A 24194-nucleotide genomic window follows, 5' to 3' on the forward strand; every position below is an offset into this window, starting at 1 on the left:
GGGGCTCAATCCTGGAATCTGGGATCATGACCTGAGCCTAAGGCAGATGCTTACCCGGCCAAGACACCCGGCGCCTCCATAAATGAATTTTAGAATTTTATCAACCCCCTAAGACCATGTCCATGTCCCCTTGCCCCAACACCTGCCATGTCCATGTTCCCTTGCCCCAACACCTGCCTCAAGTAATCACTTATCTGCTTCCTGTTTTTATAAATTCACCCTTTCTGGGAATTTCATATCAATGTAATAATACCATCTATGTCCTTTTATGTTTGACTTCTTTCACTTTGTATGTGTTTCACTTTGTGTAGTGTTTTCGATGTTTTTCTGTGATGTAGTCAGTTACCTTGATGGAATCTTTATCTATGTGAGTCATGTGAGTTAAAAACTTACCATAGGCTTTTATAAAATTAGGAGTTAAGGATTTTGTCATTGGTGTCATTGGTGAGAACTGCAGTTTTACAAGATTAACATTATACATTAGCATTGGTGATTTTGTGACAGATGTCTTTGTTTTAAAGCATAAACATTATTGTTTGTTTTAACTTGATAGGTGGTAATTGTTCACGCCAGAGTATACTTTCTCATTTCAGGAAACCTCTTGTAGGTTATAAACTTAGAAGTATTATCGAGGACAACAGGCAGGATCCTTGTTGATAAAATAGATTACACCAGAACATGAAATGGGAACAGCTCATTCTTCTGGTTTCAGCAGGGAGGTAGCCTTTGGAGGTTCCAGCCAACTGTGCTGTGGTTCATGCCATCGACTATGAAATTCATGAAGTTATCACCAATTGCTAGGGCCAGAGGGAAACGGGGATTTTAGGTTAGGTGGCTATGAAAAAAATGCATGGAAGCTAGAGGCTGAAGTGCCTTGCTTTTTAGGGCATCTGGAGAGATCTGACTGCCCTCCTTACAGTGTTGTTGCCATTTATGGTAAGTTATGAAGTGAAATCTGTTTATCCATTTTGGAATTTGGTAACACTTTAACATTTTTAATAGCTCTCAAAAAATGCATTAAAATGACAACTACATAGTAAATTTCTGATTCTCAAAGATAACTCACATAGAACGTTCATGAACTTTTACCAACTAAAAAGGTGTGAGGGAACACACATGCAGAATATCATAACTGACTAGTGAAAACCCACAGGCATAAAACTGAAAATCTCCTGCAAATATTAATAGTTCCTTTAAGAACATTCTGCCTGAAGACAATAATTTAACATGTGAGTCTGCAGAATTTGCCTCTTTTTTTTAAGATTTTATTTATTTATTTATTTATTTATTTATTTATTTGACAGAGAGGGAGAAAGAGACAATGAGAGAGGAAAGACAAACAGGGGGAGTGGGAGAGGGAGAAGCAGGCTTCTCACTGAGTAGGGAGCCCAATGTAAGGCTTGATCCCAAGACCCTGGGATCATGACCTGAGCCAAAGGCAGATGCTTAAAGACCGAGTCACCCAGGCACCCCAGAATGTGCCTTTCATTTAAGTAGGGCAGGAATTGAGGGCAAGGTGAAGAGAGTATTTTAAGTAGGCTTCGCTTGGAGCATGAAGCCTGACATGGGACTTGATCTCACACCCCTGAGATCATGACCTGAACCAAAATCAAGAGGTGGATGCTTCATCGACTGAGCCATCCAGGCACCTCCAGAATATGCCTTTTATATCACACTGGGAAGTATGACATTTTATTTGTGTCAAATGACTAGTCTTTTAAATTAATTATCCTCCTTTTTGATTCAGTTTTATTGTATTCCCATGAAACAATACTGTTTAATGTGTCAGCTTCTCTAGCAGAACTTTTAATCAGTTAAATAATACCAGTTTTATATCCTGCCATCAGATACTTGAAAAAAATTATTTATTCCTCTAATGGTTTGCTATTTTCATCTAATTCATAGAAGTCACTAACTTCCATCAAAACTCAAACAAATGTCATTATTGTGAATACTATCATACATTCAGTAAAAAAAAATTAAGTTTTGTTAAAATTAAAAATTTGTAAAATTGCTTGTTTTCATAGTATATGCATATGTACTTTGGTGGAACACAAGGTCGTGGTAAAAATAATGTTCTCATTAAATTAAAACTTAACTCTAAGTTTGCTTCTGGTACAATATCCTGAACAATAGAAGCTGCAATTCTACAAATTGGTATGATTTGTAATTATACAAATTTACAAATATTTTACTATATGAACAAGGAACTATACACTTGTGACATTGCTAAATTTGAATTTTAAAAATGTTCTGTAACATGGTGGTACATATATTTTTTTTCTTGTCCATATCAAATGGAGTTTAAGAATATTTAAACCTTTGGAGAATTTCTTTGTAAATCAACTTAAGTTAAACTGTAATGATATAGAAATTTAATCTAAGCAAGTTCTAAATTTTGACTGCATTTTTGTCAAAATAAATTGAAAATTCTAATCAATGTGGTTAATGAACATAGTTCCCAAAATTTTAGCATTTGAAACTTTTAGGAGATTACAATTACTGCAAAACCTTAAGACATAGAACTTTTTCCAGTGACAGAACTGAACAAATTAACTTATGATCTCAGATGGAGTATAAGATTTAAATTTGAAATTCTGTAATTGCATATTGAAATATCTTGACTTATGAGGAGAATCTTTTGATAGAGCTTCTATTTTTAATTAGATAAACTTATATTTTATGCAAGAATGGAATGAAACTGAGAACTATGATATTGTAGCATCCAATTCTAGCAGAGCATTAAAAAAAAAGATGACTTATTCAGTGAGATTTATTTGGCAAAAATATTTGTTAAAGAAAAGCAATATGAATGGAGGCAAAAAAAGCATTACCTATGAAAGTATTGGGGTTGAAATGTTGATATATTTTAGTGTAAAATTATTAATAATATCTCCTATTTAGCAGGAATTACTCTGAGTTTTTCAAGCATCCCAGCACTTATATAGAGCTTTTATTTTAAAATATTATAGTCTCTAAGAAGTATCAGTTGAGGATATCAATAATTCAAAAGTGTTGAAGAAAAGTCTAGGCAGTTTTATGAAAAAAATGAAAAAAGAATAAGATTATATAGGAAAATATATTCTTCAGAAAAATACCAGGACATGGTATTAGAGAAAAATGTTATTTAAAATACTGATTAAAATGAGAATAATTTAATCCTGAAAGTTTTGTTATTTGTTAATATTCAGATACTCAATATGAGTTTCTAGAATTTTGTTTAATATATATGGATGTGTTATTTTTATTTGCAAAAACAGTATTTGGACTATTTACTATATGTTGGCTAACTGAATGTAATAAAAAGGTGTTAAATAGTCTAGTAATACACTGCAAGTAATTTATTAGTCAATAACATTTTTAAAAAGTCACGCAATTTTATTTATTTTTAGTGTCCCATTTCTCTGAAAGGAGTTCCAGCAGGGATGATTCGTTCTGTGGCCACTCTGTATAGGGATATGATAGCAAAAGAACTACATCTTTTTTTTTTTTTTTTAAGATTTTATTTATTTATTTGAAGAGAGACAATGAGAGAGGGAACACAAGCAGGGGGGTGGGAGAGGGAGAAGCAGGTTCCTCACTGAGCAGGAAGCCCGATGCGGGGCTCGATCCCACGACTCTGGGATCATGACCTGAGCCGAAGGTAGCCGCCCAACCGACTGAGCCACCCAGGTGCCCCAAAAGAACTACATCTTGAGATTCACTCTGAACAATGAGCATTGAGCATCCAAGTGACTTCTACCAGTTCCATGCCCAACTTGGTGCATGTTGCTTTCTTCCCATTCTTTCCTTTCCTACCTCCATCCTTGACTTTTGAATCTTAGTAGTTCTGATTTCTGCTGTCTCTCTTGACTCAATGGCTAGGTAGGAATAGTTATATGATTTCTTTGTTTGATCTTAGAAAATGTTCTCGACAGTTTCTCTCTTGGAAGTCCCATTGGCTTGGCATGGTGTATTAGAATTCTTTCTACTGGGGTGATTGGGTGGCTCAGTCAGTTAGCATCTGACTCTTGATTTCAGCCTAAGTCGTGATCTCAGGATCATGAGATGCAGCCCCAAATCCAGCTTCCCACTCAATAGGGAGTCTGCTTGAGATTTTCTCTCTCCTTCTGCTCCTTCCCCCACTTGCGTGTGCTCTCTTTCTCTCTAAAGTAAACAAATCTTTAAAGATTTTTTTTTTTTTTAATTTGGGAGAGAAAATGTGCAAGAGAACATGAGTCGGGGGGAGGGGCAGACGGAGAGGGAGAAGCAGACTCCCTGATAGCAGGGAGCCCAATGTGGGACTAGGTATCAGGACCTTGGGATTGTGACCTGAGCTGAAGGTAGACACCTAATGGACTGAGCCACCCAGGCACCCCATAAAATAAATGAATACATCTTAAAAAAAAAATTCTTTCTGCTTCTGTTAAGTTCTGTGTTGGGCAGTGTTATTGATCACCAATCTTTTATTTCCATCATTATCACTTCCATTTATTATCTTTGTATGTAAGTATATTTTATTTTATTTAAGTATAGTTGACACAAAATGTTACATTAGTTTCAGGTGTACAACATAGTGACTCCACAAGTCTATATTTTACACCATTATCAGTTTTTAAATTTGTTTTATTTTTCCCTCTAAGAGACTGTATTCAGTATTTCAAAGACTCCTCACTAACCGGCAGAGTTTAATTCACTTATATTTTATGCTCCCAACTATCTAAAACAGATAACATAATATTCAGATCAATACCTACTAGTAGGACTACTAGTTAATAATAATATTAACTGTTTTTAATCATGAAACTTCTCTTATTTTTTTGACCATCCTAATTCTAGGACAAATTCTTTATATAGGCAACTGTTTGTTAGATTCAGCAAAGCCGTTATTGTGTCAGGAAATTTAATTAACTTGAGTTTGTCATCCTCCTGGAATACAAGGTAGGTTGATATTAGAATATTCTACTAAAAATATTGCCAGCTGCAATTATGCTGAGATTCACCCATGGAAATTAATTTATGATTATCCCACAATTATTAACCTTATCAGTAAAAAATATGCCTTCCAGGTTGATAATATTCAGCCACTAGTTTTGTAAAAAAAGCAAAATTGGTTAAAAAAAATTAAGTTATGTTCTTAGTGTTTTTTTAATCTTTATGATTGTGACATGAATAGTTCCTAAAAGGAGAACAGATTTTCTATAATCCATATAATGTGAAGTATTGCTGACGACACCACATCACTGGAAATAACTTATAACAATTTTTCACTCAACATATCGATTAAGGAAAACATTTTTGCACTGCTTGGGTTATGTATACTTTTATATACTTTCATATTCAAGTTATACTTGGGTTAGTACCCTTAGCATACTTTAGGTTATAGAGTTCTAACCAACGATAGCTAATAATTATACTGACATAACTTACTGTAATTTCAGGTTGTGTAAATATGACTTGGTGTTCTGATACTATGGCAGTATCAACTGATTGTGTGGGCCTTGCCCTCAGGGAAGCAGTTATATGCCAATTTGGGTGGTGGTATTTTTTATTTTTTTAAGATTTTATTTATTTATTTGATAGAGAGAGAGAGATAGAGAAAGCGCTCACAAGTAGGCAGAGAGGCATGCAGAGAGAGAGAGAGAGAGAGAGAGAGAGAAGCAGGTTCCCTGCTGAGCAGAGAGCCCAATGCGGGGCTCGATCTCAGGACCCTAGGATCATGACTGAAGGCAGAGGCTTAACCCACTGAGCTACCCAGGGATCCCAGGTTGTGGTATTTTTTTTTACAAGTAGTGTCTATGGTGAATTATTCTTTTCTCTTCCTAGCTGTCTGTTGACATCAAATCAGCCAGGACAGGTTGACATTAATTGTTTTCATTGCTTTTCTTTTTTTAAGATTTATTTATTTGAGAGAGAGAGAGAGAGAGGGGGTCAGAAGGAGAGGGAGACAAGCAGATTCCCTGCTGAGCAGGAGCTGATGTAGGGCTCCATCCCAGGACCCTGATATCATGACCTGAGCCAAAATCAAGACTTGGACACTTAAGTAACTGAGCCAGCCAGATGTCCCTGATTTTCATTGCTTTGAGCACAGGTTTTTTCCTTTGGCTTGAGGTCCTTAAATGCTACATTTGAAACTATCCTTACAATTGCAGTTTTACCAAATAGCATAATGTACTGTATGTGCCATACCAACTTAACAAATAAGTTTAAACTTGTTTGTCTAAAAGTGCTAGCCAATAGAATAATTTTAAGTATTTTACTCACTAAATAAATTAAGATTTTTGTGCTAATAACTCTTTATTGCATTTGGATCCTGATGTAAAATTTAGTAATAAGCCAGTTGAATGTCCAAGAAGGGGACAACCAATTCATTAGATATTGCACTTGTTTTGGGTTTGTCCAAAAAGAAATGTCTTTTTTTAAATTAATTTTTTAATTTTTTTATAAAGATATAATGTATTTTTATCCCCAGGGGTACAGGTCTGTGAATCGCCAGGTTTACACATTTCACAGTACTCACCATAGCACATACCCTCCCCTATGTCCATAACCCCACCACCCTCTCCTGATCCCCCTCCCCCCAGCAACCCTCAGCCTGTTTTTTGAGATTGAGTCTTTTATGGTTTGTCTCCCTCCCGATCCCATCTTGTTTCATTTATTTCTTTCCTATCCCCCAAACCCCCCACATTGCATCTCTACTTCCTCATATCAGGGAGATCATATGATAGTTGTCTTTCTCCCATTGACTTATTTCACTCAGCATAATACCCTCTAGTTCCATCCACATCATTGCAAATGGCAAGATTTCATTTCTTTTGATGGCTGCATAGTATTCCATTGTATATATATACCACATCTTCTTTATCCATTCATCTGTTGATGGACATCGAGGTTCTTTCTGTAGTTTGGCTATTGTGGACATTGCTGCTATAAACATTCGGGTGCACATGACCCTTCGGAGCACCATGTTTGTATCTTTAGGGTATATGCCCAGCAGTGCAATTGCTGGGTCATAGGGTAGCTCTATTTTCAACTTTTTGAGGAACCCCTATACTGTTTTCCAGAGTGGCTGCATCAGCTTGCCTTCCCACCAAAAGTGTAGGAGGGTTCCCCTTTCTACGCATCCTTGCCAACATCTGTTGTTTCCTGACATGTTAATTTTAGCCATTCTGACTGGTCTGAGGTGGTATCTCACTGTGGTTTTGATTTGTATTTCCCTGATGCAGAGAGGTGTGGAACACTTTTCCATGTGTCTGTTGGCCATCTGATGTCTTCTTTGCAGAAATGTGTGCTCATGTCCTCTGCCCATTTCTTGATTGGATTATTTGTTCTTTGGGTGTTGAGTTTGCTAAGTTCTTCATAGATTTTGGATACTAGCCCTTTATCTGATGTGTCATTTGCGGATATCTTCTCCTATTCTGTCAGTTGTCTTTTGGTTTTGTTGACTGTTTCCTTTGCTGTGCAGAAGCTTTTGATCTTGACGAAGTCCCAATAGTTCATTTTTGCCCTTGCTTCCCTTGCCTTTGGTGATGTTTGTAGGAAGAAGTTGCTGTGGCTGAGGTCGAAGAGGCTGCTGCCTGTGTTCTCCTCAAGGATTTGGATGGATTCCTGTCTCACATGGAGGTCCTTCATCCATTTGGAGTCAGTTTTTGTGTATGTTGTAAGGAAGTGGTCCAGTTTCATTTTTCTGCATGTGGCTGTCCAATTTTCCCAACACCATTTGTTGAAGAGATTGTCTTTTTTCCACTGGACATTCTTTCCTGCTTTGTCAAAGATTAGTTAACCACAGAGTTGAGGGTCTATTTCTGGGCTCTCTATTCTGTTCCATTGATCTATGTGTCTGTTTTTATGCTAGTACCATACTGTCTAGATGATGATAGCTTTGTAATAGAGCTTGAAGTCTGGAATTGTGATGCCACCAACTTTGACTTTCTTTTTCAGCATTCCTCTGGCTATTTGGGGTCTTTTCTGGTTCCTTATAAATTTTAGGATTATTTGTTCCACTTTGAAAAAAATGGATGGGATTTTGATGGGAATTGCATTAAATGTGTAGAATGCTTTAGGTAGCATAGACATTTTCACAATATTGTTCTTCCAATCCATGAGCATGGAACAGTTTTCCATTTCTTCATGTCTTCCTCAATTTCTTTCATGAGTACTTCATAGTTTTCTCAGTACAGATTCTTTGCCTCCTTGGTTAGGTTTATTCCTAGGTATCTTATGGTTTGGGTGCAATTGTAAATGGGATTGACTCCTTAATTTCTCTTTCTTCTGTCTTGTTGTTGGTGTATAGAATTGCAACTGATTTATGTGCATGGATTTTATATCCTGACACTTTACTGAATTCCTATATAAGTTTTAGCAGATTTGGAGTGGAATCTTTTGGGTTTTCCACATAAAGTATCATATCTTCTGCAAAGAGTGATAGTTTGACTTCTTCTTTGCCAATTTGGATGCCTTTAATTTCTTTTTGTTGTCTGATTGCTGAGGCTAGGACTTCTAGTACTATGTTGAATAGCAGTGGTGATAATGGACATCCTGCCATGTTCCTGACCTTAGGGGAAAAGCTCTCAGTTTTTCCCCATCAAGAATGATATTCACTGTGGGTTTTTCCATAGATGGCTTTGATGATATTGAGGTATGTACCCTCTATCTCTACACTTTGAAGAGTTCTGATCAAGAAACGATGCTGTACTTTGTCAAATGCTTTTTCAGCATCTATTGAGAGTATCATATGGTTCTCGTTCTTTCTTTTATTAATGTATTGTATCATATTGATTTATTTGCAGATGTTGAACCAACCTTGTAGCCCTGGAATAAATCCCACTTGATTGTGGTGAATAATCCTTTTGATGTACTGTTGGGTCCTATTGGTTAGTATTTTGGTGAGAAATTTTCCATCCGTGTTCATCAAGGATATTGGTCTGTAATTCTCTTTTTTGATGGAGTCTTTGTCTGGTTTTGGGATCAAGGTAATTCTGGCCTCATAAAATGAATTTGGAAGTTTTCCTTCCATTTCTATTTTTCGGAACAGTTTCAGGAGAATAGGTATTAATTCTTCTTTAAATGTTTGGTAGAATCCCCCTGGGAAGCCGTCTAGCCCTGGTCTCTTGTTTGTTGGGAGATTTTTGATGACTGCTTCAATCTCCTTAATGGTTATGGGTCTGTTTAGGTTTTCTATTTCTTCGTGGTTCAGTTTTGGTAGTTTATATGTCTCTAGGAATGCATCCATTTCTTCCAGATTGTCAAATTTGCTAGCATATAGTTGTTTATATTATGTTCTTATAATTGTTTGTATTTCTTTGGTGTTGGTTGTGATATCTCCTCTCTCATTCATGATTTTATTTATTTGGGTCCTTTCTCTTTTCTTTTTGATAAGTCTGGCCAGGGGGTTATCAATCTTATTAACTCTTTCAAAGAACCGGCTCCTAGTTTCATTGATCTGTTCTATTGTTCTTTTGGTTTCTATTTCATTGATTTCTACTCTGGTTTTTATTATTTCTCTTCCCCTGCTGGGTTTAGGTTTTCTTTGCTGTTCTTTCTCCAGTTCCTTTAGGTGTAGGGTTAGGTTGTGTATTTGAGACCTTGTTTCTTGAGAAAGGCTTGTATTGTTATATACTTTCCTCTCAGGACTGCCTTTGCTGTGTCCCACATATTTTGAACAGTGGTGTTTTCATTATCATTTGTTTCCATGAATTTTTTCAAATTTTCTTTAATTTCCTGGTTGACCATTCATTCTTTAGTAGGATGCTCCTTAGCTTCCATGTATTTGGGTTCTTTCCAACTTTCCTCTTGTGATTGAGTTCTAGTTTCAAAGCATTGTGGTCTGAAAATATGCAGGGAATGATCCCAGTCTTTTGGTACCAGTTGAGACCTGATTTGTGACCCAGGATGTGATCTATTCTGGAGAATGTTCCACGTGCACTTGAGAAGAATATGTATTCTGTTGCTTTGGGATGGAAAGTTCTGAATATATGTGATGTCCAACTGATCCAGTGTGTCATTTAAGGCCTTTATTTCCTTGTTGGTCCTTTGCTTGGAGGATCTGTCCATTTCAGTGAGGGGGGTGTTAAAGTCTCCTATTATTATTGTATTATTGTCAATGTGTTTCTTTGATTTTGTTATTAATTGGTTTATATAATTGGTTATTCCCATGTTAGGGGCATAGATATTTAAAATTGTTAGATCTTGTTGGACAGATCCTTTATGTATGATATAGTGTCCTTCCTCATCTCTTATTATAGTCTTTGGCTGAATAGCTAATTTATCTGTTATAAGGATTGCCACCCCAGCTTTCTTTTGATCTCCATTAGCATTGTAAATGGTTTTCCACCCCTTCACTTTCAATCTGTAGGTGTCTTTGGGCCTAAAATGAGTTTCTTGTAGACAGCATATGTGATGGGTTTTGGTTTTTTATCCATTCTGATATCCTGTGTCTTTTGATTGGTGCGTTTAGCCACTATTGAAAGATATGAATTTAGTGCCATTGTATTGCCTATAAGGTGACTGTTACTGTATATTGCCTCTGTTCCTTTCTGGTCTGTTACTTTTAGGCTCTCTCTTTGCTTGGAGGACCCTTTCAATATTTCCTGTAGGACTGGTTTGGTGTTTACAAATTCTTTTAGTTTTTGTTTGTTCTGGAAGTTTTTAGCTCTTCTATTTTCAATGATATACTAGCTGGATATAGTATTCTTGGCTGCATATTTTTCTTGTTTAGTGCTCTGAATATATCACGCCAGTCCTTTCTGGCCTGTCAGGTCTCTGTGGATAAGTCTGCTGCCAATCTAATATTTTTACCATTGTATGTTACAGACTTCTTGTCCTGGGCTGCTTTCAGGATTTTCTCTTTGTCACTAAGAGTTGTAAGTTTTACTATTAGATGACGGGATGTAGACCTGTTTTTATTGATTTTGAGGGGAGATTCTCTGTGTCTCCTGGATTTTGATGCTTGTTCCCTTTGCCATATTCTCTACAATAATTCTCTAGGGAAATTCTCTACAATAATTACCTCCAGTATACCTTCTGCCCCCCCTTTCTTCTTCTTCTGGCATCCTAATTATTCTAATATTGTTTCGTCTTATGGTGTCATTTATCTCTTGAATTCTCCCATCATGTTCTAGTAGTTGTTTGTCTCTCTTTTGCTCAGCTTCTTTATTTTCCATCATTTGGTCTTCTTTGTCACTAATTCTCTCTTCTGCCTCATTTATCCTAGCAGTAAGAGCCTCCATTTTTTATTGCACCTCATTTATAGGCTTTTTGATTTAAGCTTGGTTAGATTTTAGTTCTTCTATTTCTACAGAAAGGGCTTTTATTTCCCCAGACAGGGTTTCTCTAATATCTTTCATGCCTTTTTCGAGCCCAGCTAGCACTTTGAGAATAGTCATTGTGAACTCTAGATCTGATGTAGTACCAATGTCCATATTGATTATTTCCCTAGGCTTCAGTATTGCCTCTTGTTCTTTTTTTTGCGGTGAGTTTTTCTGCCTTGCCATTTTATCCAGATAAGAATATATGAACGAGAGAATAAAATACTAAAAGGGTGGCAAAGACCCCAGAAAAATGTACGCTAATGAAATCAGAAGCGTCCCCAGATCTTGGGGAAAAGAAGGGGTAAAAAGAAGTTTAAAAAATTAAAAAAAAAAAAATATATATATATGTGTGTATATATATATATTAGACTGGTGAATAGAACAGAGCCACCCTCTTGATTTTGGGTGTATTTTGGTCTCTTAGAAAAGCTATCGTCCAAAATTTTAAAGAAAGAAATACTTATTTATATATACAAAAATATGGGTCAACATGATAAGGGATGGAATATGATCATAAAGTTGATAATTAAAAAAATTTCTAAAAAATGGAATTGATAAGTTGGTTGGAAATAGAATGAAAAAGAAAGTGGAGATAATATGCTCAGCCTGGGTACTAGTACAAAGCCCTGTGCTAGATTTAGTGCATATTTTGATCTATTAGAAGAAATAGTATCCCAAAAGTTTTTGAGAAGAAAAACCCTTATATGTATACAAAAAATAAGGTAAAATACAATGAAGGATAAAATATGACTAGAATTATTAAGGTTTAAAAAGATTTTTTTGAAAGGTATTATTAAGATAAACTAGTTAAAAAAATTAAAAGAGGAGGGAGGAAAAGTTAAAAAAAAATTAGAGTAAGAAAAAAATAAGAAAAAATTAACTTTGCAAGACTAAAGAATCACAGGGAGAAAGCTATGAATTTTATGCATTGCTTTCCCCTCCTCTGGAGTTCTCCTGTTTTCCTTGATCAGTGAGCTTAGTCTTAGCTGGAGGTTCTTGCTGATCTTCTGGGGGAAGGGCCTTTGTAGTGATTCTCAAATGTCTTTGCCTGAGTTGGAATTGCTGTTCCCTTGCCAGGGGATGGTCTAAGTAATCTGGTCATGTTTGCTTTTGGGAGGCTTTGTTCCCCGAATGCTTTCTTTAGAGCTTTAGAGGACAGGAATGAAAATGGCAGCCTCCCAATCTCTGGCCTAGAGGATCTGAGAGCTCGGGGCCCCACTCCTCAGTGCGCCGTCAGAAAAAAGTGCTCAGTCACTCTCATCTCCCTGGTCTTTGGCTGTGCTCTGAGCTCACCCGGCCTGTGACCATTTCTATCTTTGGCACACATACCCATTTGGAGTCTCCAAACCTAACAGATTCTTGCCTCCAGAGAAGGAAGGTGGGTTTCCTTGGATCTGCCACTTGTGGGGTCCCTGGTCAAAGAGCAGTGGCCTTCCTGTGCTGTGGATCACAGCTTAAAGTAACCCTGAGCTGAGAGCTCACTCCTCGGCTCTGTCTCTGTAGCCAGCTCCCCGCTCTGATATTTGTGAGCTCTGCTACACTCAGACACTCCCGATCCTTCTTTGACCCCACGGACCTGAGACCACATGGTCCCCGTGACGGCTCCAGCACTGCTTGGCCTCTGGAGTGATGTCCCTCAGTGGAGCAGACTTTTAAAAGTTCAAATTTTGTGCTCCAGTGCTCCACTGCTTGCCAGGAGCTGGCCCCTCCCGCCCACTGTGGTCTGTTTTCCTGTCACTTCCATCACTTCTCCACACATCCTACCTTTCAGAAAGTGGTTGATTTTCTGTTTCTAGAATTGCTGCTCTTCTCTTTGATCTCCTATTGGGTTTGTAGGTGTTCGGAATGGTTTGATAACTATCTAGCTGAACTCTTGCGACCTGATGTCATCTCAGTCTGTTACTTCTCTGCCATCTTTGCCAATAAATTTAGATCTAATAATAATAAAAATCTAGTGGTCTTTAAAAATTTTTTGATTGTATAAATCCTATCTGATCTCTTGCAACCAGGATGCCCTAGGGATGTTAATTCACCTTATAGGGAATCTCAATTTACCTTACTATGAAATAAGGACATATCTTAGAATCTTTGTGAAAATTAAATAAGGTAATGGGTATAAAGTGCTTAGTTAGAGCCTGTTACATATTGGAAGTTCAATAGATAGCTCTTTCTGCTCTAGCAATATTAGTTTTGACTGCTTTAATGTGCTTTAATTGTATAATTTGTTATTGCAAGTTAATGAATACACAGGGATCAAATTTTAGAAAAATAATCTGACAGAAAAATAAGATTTTCAATATTGGAAAATTTTCTGATTTCTTATATTCTCTGCTAGATATTGTGGTCTGTGACTAGCTGTTTAGGAAGTAGGAAAATTGGGTTGTCAATCTTATTATGGACAATTGCATAATTTACTTCCTTAGTAAACTCAATTAGAGCTATAGCCATGGATGGGAAGAGGCCAAAAAAAGAGATTAGAGCTTGTGAAGGCATTAGCAGTCCAATAATTGTATAATGAAGAGTAAGTAAGTGCTTCCGCAATCATGGAAGAAATGTGAGGTGCTTAAGTTAGTTATTTGTGTATTAATCAAGCACTCTTTTTCTGATAGCCAACTTTTAGTTGTGATTTTATTTATCCAGAGGATCTGGATTCTCTTAGATATTCCTAATATAAATGTAAAGACTTTAGGGAATTTGTTATTTGTCTTTGAAAATTATTATTTTTTGAAGTATCCAAGCATCACTTAACTTGGAAAGGTAATGAAAAGAGGGGTAAACTTTAGAAAAATAGGTAATCCATGCAAAAGAAAAAGCCCCTAGTAGACCAACTTTAGGAGTCACGATTCAAAGGGCCATTTGAGAGAAAAAGAGAGAGACAGAGATGGAAATTTGTGTGTGGATAAGTGTGTGGGAAGAGTATGAAGGAAGGAAGAGGGAGAAGGAGGAAGGGAGAGGGAAGGGGGCATAGAGGGAGAGAGAGAACATTAATCATTGTTTGGCTACATCAGTGGTTTGCTGACATTGGGCTCACCTAGGGAAGGATATGTCAGTGGTTTGCTGATTTTGGGCTCACCTAGGGAAGGATCTTTAAGTGATACTGAATATTGATACTTGGCTTCCAATCTCAGTCATTTTGACTTAATTGGTAAGGTGTTTGGTCTGGACATTGGGAATTTAAAATCTACCTCAGGTGATACTGAGGTGTGACACAATTTGAGAACAACTAGATTAGATAAAAAAAAGGCAAAAAGAAATGTCTGCTTAAAGGTCACTTTTTTTTTTTAAAGATTTTATTTATTTATTTGACAGAAATCACAAGTAGGCAGAGAAGCAGGCAGAGAGAGAGGGGGAAGCAGACTCCCTGCTGAGCAGAGAGCCCAATGCGGGGCTCGATCCTAGAACCCTGGGATCATGACCTGAGCTGAAGGCAGAGGCTTTAACCCACTGAGCCACCCAGGCACCCCTTAAAGGTCACTTTTATCTGACAGCTAAGTGGTAAGGAAACAGTGTCCCATAACAAGATTTTAAATTAAAACTTATCCGAAATTTGCTTAAGCACTCTGCCAGAAATGTTAATTTCTTCCCCAAAGGAAGAAAACTTTGGCTTTCATATCTTGTTGGAGATATCAGGAATCAAGAAACTTGAGTTCTTTTTAAAGATTTTATTTATTTATTTGATAGTGAGAGAAGTGAGAAGCACAAGAGGGAGAGTGGCAGGCAGAGGGAGAAGGAGAAGCAGGTTTTCTGCTAAGCAAGGAGCTGGATGTAGCGCTCGATCCCAGGACCCTGGGATCATGGTCTGAGCCAAAGGCAGACCCTTAACTGACTGAGCCACCCAGGTGCCCCAAGGAACTTGATTTCTTGACCTGTTTCTGGCTCTACTGCCTCATTGACTAGCTGTGTTTTGGGGAGTTATTCATTAGCCTTTGATTTACTTATCAGTAAGTGATGGTATGAAGGTAGTTAAATTTTATAATATTTCCTAGCTCTAAATTTCTGTAATTTTATAAAGTAACAGAAATAATGAGCACTGTTAAATGAATAAGATAAAAAGTAGAAAAGGTGTATAACTAGTAAATGTTATTGAACATATAGCTCTAGTAGATGTAACCTGAAGTAGCTGAGCCACTGTGGTGTTGAGAGTAGCACAGACTTGTGTTTAAAGCACACACATACATACACTCACAAATGTACACACCCACTCACATACACACACAAGCACATGAGAGAACTCATGTGCTCTCACATGAGAGAGAATTCCCAGTCCAAAACTCTTTCTTTTGAGTGTAACTGACACATAAAATTACTTTAGTTTCAGGTGTACAACTTAGTGATTTGACAAGTTTATACATTATGCCGTGTTACTCCAAGTGTAGCTACCATTTGTCCTGCTACATCACAATACAAGGTCATTGACTGTATTCCTAGTGCTGTGCCTTTTGTTCCTATGACTTATTCACTCCATACTGGAAGCCTGTATCTCCTATTCCCTTTTGCCCATTTTACCCACCTCTTAGGCACCCATAATTTGTCTGTATTTATGGATCTGCTTATTTTGTTCATTTATTCATTTTCTTAGATTTCACTTATGAGTGGAATCATATGGTATTTGTCTTTTTTAGCCTGATTTATTTCACTTAGCATAATACCCTTTAGGTCCATCCATGCTGTCTCAAATGGCATGATCTCACTCTTTTTTATGACGATGTAATATTCCAGCATGTGTGTCTGTGTGTGTGCGTGTGTGTGTGTGTGTGTACATGCAAACCACCTTTTCCTTATTCATTCATCTATTTATGGACACTTAGGCTGCTTCCATATCTTGGCTAATGTAATAAACATAGAGGTGCATTCATCATTTTGAATCAGTGTTTCTATTTTCTTTGGGTAAATACCCAACAATGGAATTCTTTGATCACATAGTATTTCTATTTTTTAAAAATTATTTATTCTTTATTTTATTTTTAAAGATTTTATTTATTTATTTGAAAAGGGAGTATGTGTGTCAGTGTAGGGAAGAGCAGAGGGGGAGGGAGAGAGGAGAAAATCTGCAGCAGACTCCACGCTGGCTGTGGAGGCTGATGTGGGCCTTGATCTCATAACCCTAAGATCGTGACCTGAGCCAAAACGAAGAGTTGTTGCTTAACCGACTAAGCCACCCAGGTACCCGCCCAGGTACTATTTTTAATTTTTTTAAGTAAACTGTATCCCAACACGGGGCCTGAACTCATGTCCTGAGATTAAGAGTCACATGCTCTACCAATTTTGCCACTCTATTTTTATTGCTTATTTTTTCAGGAACCTCCATACTATTTTCCACAGTTGCTGCACAGATTTGCATTCCCACCAAGAGTACACAAAGCTTCCTTTTTCTTCACATCCTTGCCAACACTTGTTATTTCTTGTCATTTTGATTTTAACCATTCTGACTGATGTAAAATGCCAACTCCAGAACTCTTGAAGACTGAGAGAAGGCTAATGGTATAATTGTCTTCCTCAATATACATATAAATATTCTGAAAATAATCATTTCTTAAATTTCTTAGGTCAATGAATAATTTCTTCTATATCATAAAATAGATGTTTCCACTAATGGAAACTAAGTATTCCCATTTTCTTTTCTAGGTCTTTACCCCAAACACCCATGTGTTCTTTAGAATTCCTCTTTAGCCATCATCTTTCTTCTGTAATTAGCTCAGTAGGGCTTTGCCTGTCAAATATTTTTGTACTAAATCTGTGTTCTAGGTAACTTGGAATTGTTTATAGAGGATCCTAGAAGTCAACAAGAATTTCATTCCCTCCTCATCCAGGAGGGGTGTTTATTACAGAAAAAGAATCTGTGGGTGTTCACTGAATACTGGTGGCAGTGGGACCTCCTTGCCACAGTCAAAACTGATGCACCTACTTCTACCCTTCCAAAATTCTGGACCGTCCTGTGCTGTTATAGATTTTATTCCCCAGTGTGAAACATCCCAAAGAAGTCGGGAAATTACTGCCTAGCTGGTAGGTTAATCCTAAAGTACATTTTGCCACACTAGAAGCAGATTAAGAGAAACACTCGGGTTCTACTAGGACCTAAGTCTTGGGCTGGCTTTAAGAGGGTCCCATAAATGCTTCCAAAGGAGGCACTTCTTCCCTGTCATCAGAATTTTGATTGTTGAGAATCTACTCTCAAGAGACTGCATCACAGCTGATTACTTTGGTTCCCTCAGTTCATCCTGGCAACTTTTGTGATATCACAATTTGATTGGGCTTCCTGAAGGCTGCCATGGGGTTGTGTGTCTTTCTCCTTTTTCAGGTCTATGGCAAATCTTGCCTGTGTATTCCTTTGGTTAATTCAGCTGGTTCTGGTTCTCCAAGTTGTGCTGCCCCACAGCTGTGCTTGTTGCTTCATTTTCTGATCCCCTTACTACGAAGTAGCCCCATTTGTCTCTGAGATTAGAATTGATACAGCATATAAGCAAGAGAACATTAATTTTTATCATCTCTAATTGGATTTTTAAATTCACATTAAAACTCTGTAGTTCTGCAGAGTTATGCTTTGTAGAAAGAGAATGAGTTTTATAAATTCTTTAAGTGTCCTTTACTATGTTAAGAGGTAGGTCTGGTGGGTTTGAACATCAGGGTTTCTATAAGCCAGGAATAAAGGCAATTTTCTGTTTTGCAGGAAGGGAGGATAGTCTTCTTATAAACTTGGTAGAATGAAAAATGGAAAGATGAGTGAGACTAAGTTAGACTTGTGAGGTGGTGGAGTGTGGCTATCAAGCAGGTAGAAGAAGCTCTCTATGCACTTGGAGGTATATCCAACAGTGTGGGAGAACTAGTGTAGCATTAGTGGATGGAGCTAAGTAGGTAGCTGAACCTAAGTCAGGGCTCCTATCTCCCATGGCCTACGGTGGTGGGCTGGGGATCTGGCATCTCTGTATTCTGGTGGAAGATGAAGGAGGGAGTGCAACGTGAATGTGCTGAAAGAGGCCGTGGGGCTGGGGAGGTGAAGCTATGCCCATTTTAGGAGAGGGAGATGTCTGGGTCCATGAATCTTGGTCTGGAACAGACAGGCCAGCCACACCTCAGAATAGAGCAGACCTTGGCCAGAAACTCTGCAGTAGAAATTGATGGTGGACCAGAGAATGGATTAGACCTGCTTATAGCATATCAAAGATGTCTCCTGCGCCGCCATGAAGTCAAGTAAGCTGTACCACAGAGCTAAATGCCGTGTTGGCAGAAGCAGGGAAAAAGAGAAAGTATTTACCTAAAAGGTAAATTATCCCAAAGAATTTAAAATATATGAACATGAAATCTTGTGTATTGACACGATGTTCCCCCCAACCCATACCCTGCCAACTTTTCCAGTATTCAGTGGGAGCTTGTCAAAAATGTGAAATCAGTTCTGGGAAGCCACAGAGTTATATTTTCTTTGCATGTTTAAGTTACATGTACATTTTTATCCCTCCTACATATGAATTCTAATAATTCTCCACCTTAGCATATGCTCTTTCAAGGCAGCTAGACAGTTTTGCAAAAACTTATGTCTGTGGGTCCACATATATCTCCTAATTTTAGATCTTAAGACTTGCAGTTAGACTCGGAATTTTTCAGTGCTAAGAGTCTGTCATCTTTGTAGTGTTTGGTGGCCACGGGTCAAGTGTTCATCCACATTGACTTGCGAAGTGCATATTTATTTACTAAGCTTCCTCTGCTCAGGTGAGACAGAAAAGTAAAGATACTTGCAGGGCCCAAGAGTGGGATGTATGTCAGACCCGTGTCTCAAACCCTGACGTAGTGGTGCCTGGAAGCAAGCAGGTTTTCCCCAGCGTTCTAGATATTCTCTGGCCGTAGCTTAGCTTCCAGCGACCCATTCTTCGCCAGAGAAGCAGAGCAAGGGCTCTGCGCAATTCCACTCTTCTCTGTCACTACCTTCCTCTTTTCTCTCAGGAACGATTAAATAAGAAATTGGGTGTCTGTGCAGACTGACTTCCCAGCCTGGCATTTCATGGAGATTTCTCTGACTTCCTGAAATTTAGTGAACTCATATTATGCCTTGTAACCACATAAATCAGCAATTCTGAAGCCCTGCTCACCAGCATGGCAAAGGCCCTGGCCCGGGGATCTGCTCAAACAGCAAATAATTCTTCCTGCTCGGAAGGCAAGAAGGGCAAAGGCAGGCATGTGATTAGTTATTTTAATATTTTATCCCTGCCACATATTAATGCATTTACTCTTATAATTTCAAAATGGATCTTTTTCAGTTTCAGTTTAGTCCACCACTTTCTTCTGTCAAGAAAAACAGCATCATACTCCTCGTATATGTATATATCTGTGTGTTTGATATGCATGTATGTGAGATCCATATACGTATGTGTGAGCGGATAGTCAGTTAATTTCCTCGAGAGATTTGGAATGAGGTCGGGTGTATGAATCAATAAGAAAGCAAAATTAAAAGCTCAATAATTTTAAGTAGGTAAGAGATGTCCTCATTCTGATGAAAGTAAATCTATCCAGTGCAAAGACTGGCTATAATTTTGCCTGTAATTGTATTGTTTTTCTTTAAAGCCTCTTTTTTCCCCATGTAGACACTTCACCATGTATCTCCCATAATGCTCTAATGCTATAAATTATGAGAACTCTTTAAAGGGGAACGTGTATAATTTTGGCTGCAAATTAGACCCTGTACTTTAAAATATTTATTAGAAAACTTTACCTAAATAATATATATAGAAATATTTTATCAGAGTTGAAGTCACTATAATTCCACATGACCTTAGGCATCATTTTTGAAGACTGATCATCTAAATTAGTAACTAGGAAACTTGGATTTTAGTTATAAAATCCTTCGAGAATAAAGAATAGCAGGGAAAATAATGAAAAATAGGCACGTATCTATTACCCAGCCTGTGAAACATTAACCACCGTATTTACAGTGGAATTACAAAGAAGAAAACACTGCAGATATACATGAATATTTGTGTTCCTCCTTGGCTTCATTCCCCTTCTTCTGAGTTCTCAAAATTATGTACTATCTCAAAGTTATATTTATTATTCCTGTGCATGTTTTCGCACTTTTATTATATATGCATGTAGATATAAACAACACAAATATTGTCTTACAAACTAAAAATTTATATAAATGTTATAGGAATCTTTTGCAAGCTGCTCTTTTTTAGAAATATATCCATATTGATAAATGTAGTGCTTCTTCATTTATTATAACTGCCATACAATATTCCAATGAATAGATAACTAGCACAATTGATTAATTTATTGTCCTGTTGATGAATTTAAAATGTATCCTTTTTTTGCATTTAAGAGCAATGATACAAAGGACATTCTTGTACATGTCTCTGTTACGTATATTTCTTCACCTGTTCTCAAGTGGAGGTCATCGTTTCACTCAAGATGACTTTATGTAATTCTCTCCTAGATCCCTGCATCTCCTCTCTTCCCTCACCTTCTCTTGATATGGGTTATAATAGCTCCATTGTTACTAGCGTCAGGCAACGCTTTATCCCTTTGGGTTCACATGGTTATTACATCCATAACTCTCTAAATAGTCCCTTTGCAGAAAGGATAGCGACAGATCCAAGGTATTCATTCCAGGAAGGGTTGATTTTGTTCGTGCCAGGCATCCAGCTTATACCATTTCAGTGTTAATCTCTCTCTCTCCCTATTTTTAAAAGATTTCATTTGAGAGAACAAGAGAGAAAGAGAGCATGAACTGGGGGAAGGGCAGAGGGAGAGGGATAAACAGACTCCCTGCTGAGTGGGGAGGCTGTGGGGCTCCGTCCTTGGACCCTGAGATCATGACCTCAGCCAAAGTCAGACATTTAACTGACTGAGCCACCCAGGCACCCTTCAGTGTTATTTTCTTAAAACAAGGATTCTTGGTTTACTTAGGGTATATTTGATTCTAATCTATACAGCACAGATCTGGTGTCACAAATTCTCAGGGGAGATAATTTTCTACGCGGAGCCCATATAAAACAAACTATGTATATTTCCCAGTGTCAGTAGATAGACCTATTTTTTTCAACCTTTCACTAAAGGTGTAAGCTTCTAGAATACAAGCACCGTATGTGTCTGTGTGCGGAAATATATGTGTGTGTATATGTATTCTGCATATGTGCCTAAGTGTATGTGTGTGTGCGCTTCTGGGTGTTTGTGGTGTCTAACTGGGTCAGGGGATGGAGCATCTCAGTTCTGACTCCAGCTTCCCTCAAGCCGAAGACCTCTTGTCCTGTTCCCTTGTGGTCTTGAAGATCTAAGTCCCTGCATTTGTAGGGATTGAAAGAACTCCCCAGACGCCACACTGACAACTCACAGTTTTCAGTTCCCTTGTCTTTCGGCCTCTAGAGATTTACCTTACCTTACTTTCTCGTGGCTGTATCTATGCTTCGCAAAGTATATTTGCTATTGCTTTGCTAGTTCTAGTTTTTTTGAGGGCCATATTTCTGGTTTTCGGGTTTGTATCTCAATTGTAGTATACAGTGCCAAAATTACTCTCCAAATAGTAGTACCACTTAGCACCGCCACTAGTTGTAACTGTTGCTTCATGTCCTCACCAACACCTGGTAATAAAAGAGTGCATTAAAAAAGACTCAGTCTTAAAGTATTGTTAAATATAAATCTTCTAGTAAATTAGTTAGTATAAAGTGGTATCTCACTGTTTTCTAATGTCCCTACCCCTGATTATACATATTTGGCCATCTTTTATAAATACATGTTAGATATTTTTTAAAAATTATTTTTATTAACATATAATGTATTATTTGCCCCAGGGGTACAGGTCTGTGAATCATCAGGCTTACAGACTTCACAGCACCCACCATAGCACATACCCTCCCCAATGTCCATGACCCAACCACCCTCTCTCTCCCCTCCTCCCACCAGCAACCCTCAGTTTGTTTTGTGAGATTGAGTCTCTTATGGTTTATCTCCTTCCTGATCCTATCTTGTTTCATTTTATCCTTCCCTATCCCTCATAACCCCCCCCGCCCTGCTTTTCAGATTCATCATATCAGAGAGATCATCCAATAATTATCTTTCTCTGATTGGCTTATTTTGCTCAGCATAATACCCTCTAGTTCCATCCACGCCGTTGCAAATGGCAAGATTTCATTTCTTTTGATGGCTGAGTAGTGTTCCAGTGTATATATATACCACATTTTCTTTATCCATTCATCTGTTGATGGACATCTACGCTCTTTCCATAGTTTTGCTATTGTGGACATTGCTGCTATGAACATTTGCCTGCACGTGCCCCTTCGGATCACTGCGTTTCTATCTTTAGGGTAAGTACCCAGTAGTGCTGTTGCTGGGTTGTAGGGTAGCTCTGTTTTCCATGTTAGACATTTTTGTTTCCTCACTGGTGGGTTGTTTATTCATATTATCTGTTTATTTCTGCTTCCTCCTTATTGAATTTTTGTCTATTTTTAACTTATTTGTAGATTTATATGTATTCTCATGATACTCCTTTGTGGTTTCTTTTTCTCATAAGTATTTTTTTTTCCCCACACTTGGCTTATCTTTCCACTTTGCTTAGTGTTAAGTAGGCTTCATTTTAATACTTTATTTGTGGAGCTTATTTCATTTTTTCCCCTTAAGATCTTCATCTTTAAATACTCAGGAAGTACTTCTGAACTTTGTTTAAAAATGTTTACTCTCATCTTAATCATTAAAATGTGCTGTATTAAGGGGCACCTGGGTGGTTCAGTTAGTTAAGCCTCTGCCTTTGGCTCAGGTCATGATCCTGGGGTCCTGGGATCCAGCCCCACATCGGGCTCCCCGCTCAGCGGGGAGCCTGCTTCTCCCTCTCCCTCAGCGCTCCCCGTTTGTGCTCTTCTGCTCTCTCTCTGTCAAACAAATAAATAAAGTCTTAAAACAATGTGCTATTAACTTCAGACTGTACAACTTTTACTCTTGCCCCCCACAAAGTGATATTCTTTCTGTTCAACTTTTAAAATTGTCAGTTTCTATGAATGAATATTTCATTGATTCATAAAGCTCAGTGACTTTAAGTGTTCAACAAATGGTTTAATATTGACCCTCACAGGTAGTGACTATGATGAATTTTAATCTAAAATTTAGTCTTTGTACTTTCATTAATGGCTACGCTATACACAGGCTTCCCTTAACAGAAAAATAACCAAGTTAAGCAAGAAGATCATGATTGCACTATAGTTTATTATGATTATTGCTAAGAGGTAAGAATAATTAAAATTATTTGTGATATTTAATTTTCCTATTAATAATTAGGACAGTCCCAGTTTACTTCTGCTGTCCTGTTGTCCCAGTAATTTTTAACCAATAATCATCCATATATTCTCAAAAGTCCCCAGTTTAGAAGATAAAGGACATGGTTACCCAGTTATATCACTAGATGTAATAAATTTCTGAATTGAGTTTAGGTAGAAAATATTATGTATATTAATGCCTGCCCCTTGTTTTCTGTATGAGTAAGAATGCTTTCTTTTGCTATAAAATGAGCAAACAATACCCACAAATTTCCCATTTTACCTCGGGAGAAATGTTAAATGCATAGTGCAGGTGCTATCAGGCAGGTGCCAGAGAGAATCTGCTTCTACTAGATGGGCTTTTCCTTTGTATCTTAAAATGTTTTATCTTGAAATTATTTTTTAAACTACTTCAGGTCTCTTCTAAAATAAGTGTATTACATCATAATATGAATAGATAATTTACAACATACAATTGAGTAAAAAGATCAGAATATAAAATTGTATATATAGTCTCATCCCATCTATGTTGGCGGGAATCTGGTATATAGAAAAGAAAGCAAGAGGCAAAACACCAAAACTTTAATAATAACTATGATCGGGGGATAAGATGATGGGTAATGTATTTCTATTTATCTCTATATTCTAAATTTGCTTTCATTTCCACTAATTATTT

The sequence above is a fragment of the Lontra canadensis genome, unplaced genomic scaffold (genome assembly GCF_010015895.1).
Source record: "Lontra canadensis isolate GAN:19392208 unplaced genomic scaffold, GSC_riverotter_1.0 scaffold18, whole genome shotgun sequence".
Classification (NCBI taxonomy): domain Eukaryota; kingdom Metazoa; phylum Chordata; class Mammalia; order Carnivora; family Mustelidae; genus Lontra; species Lontra canadensis.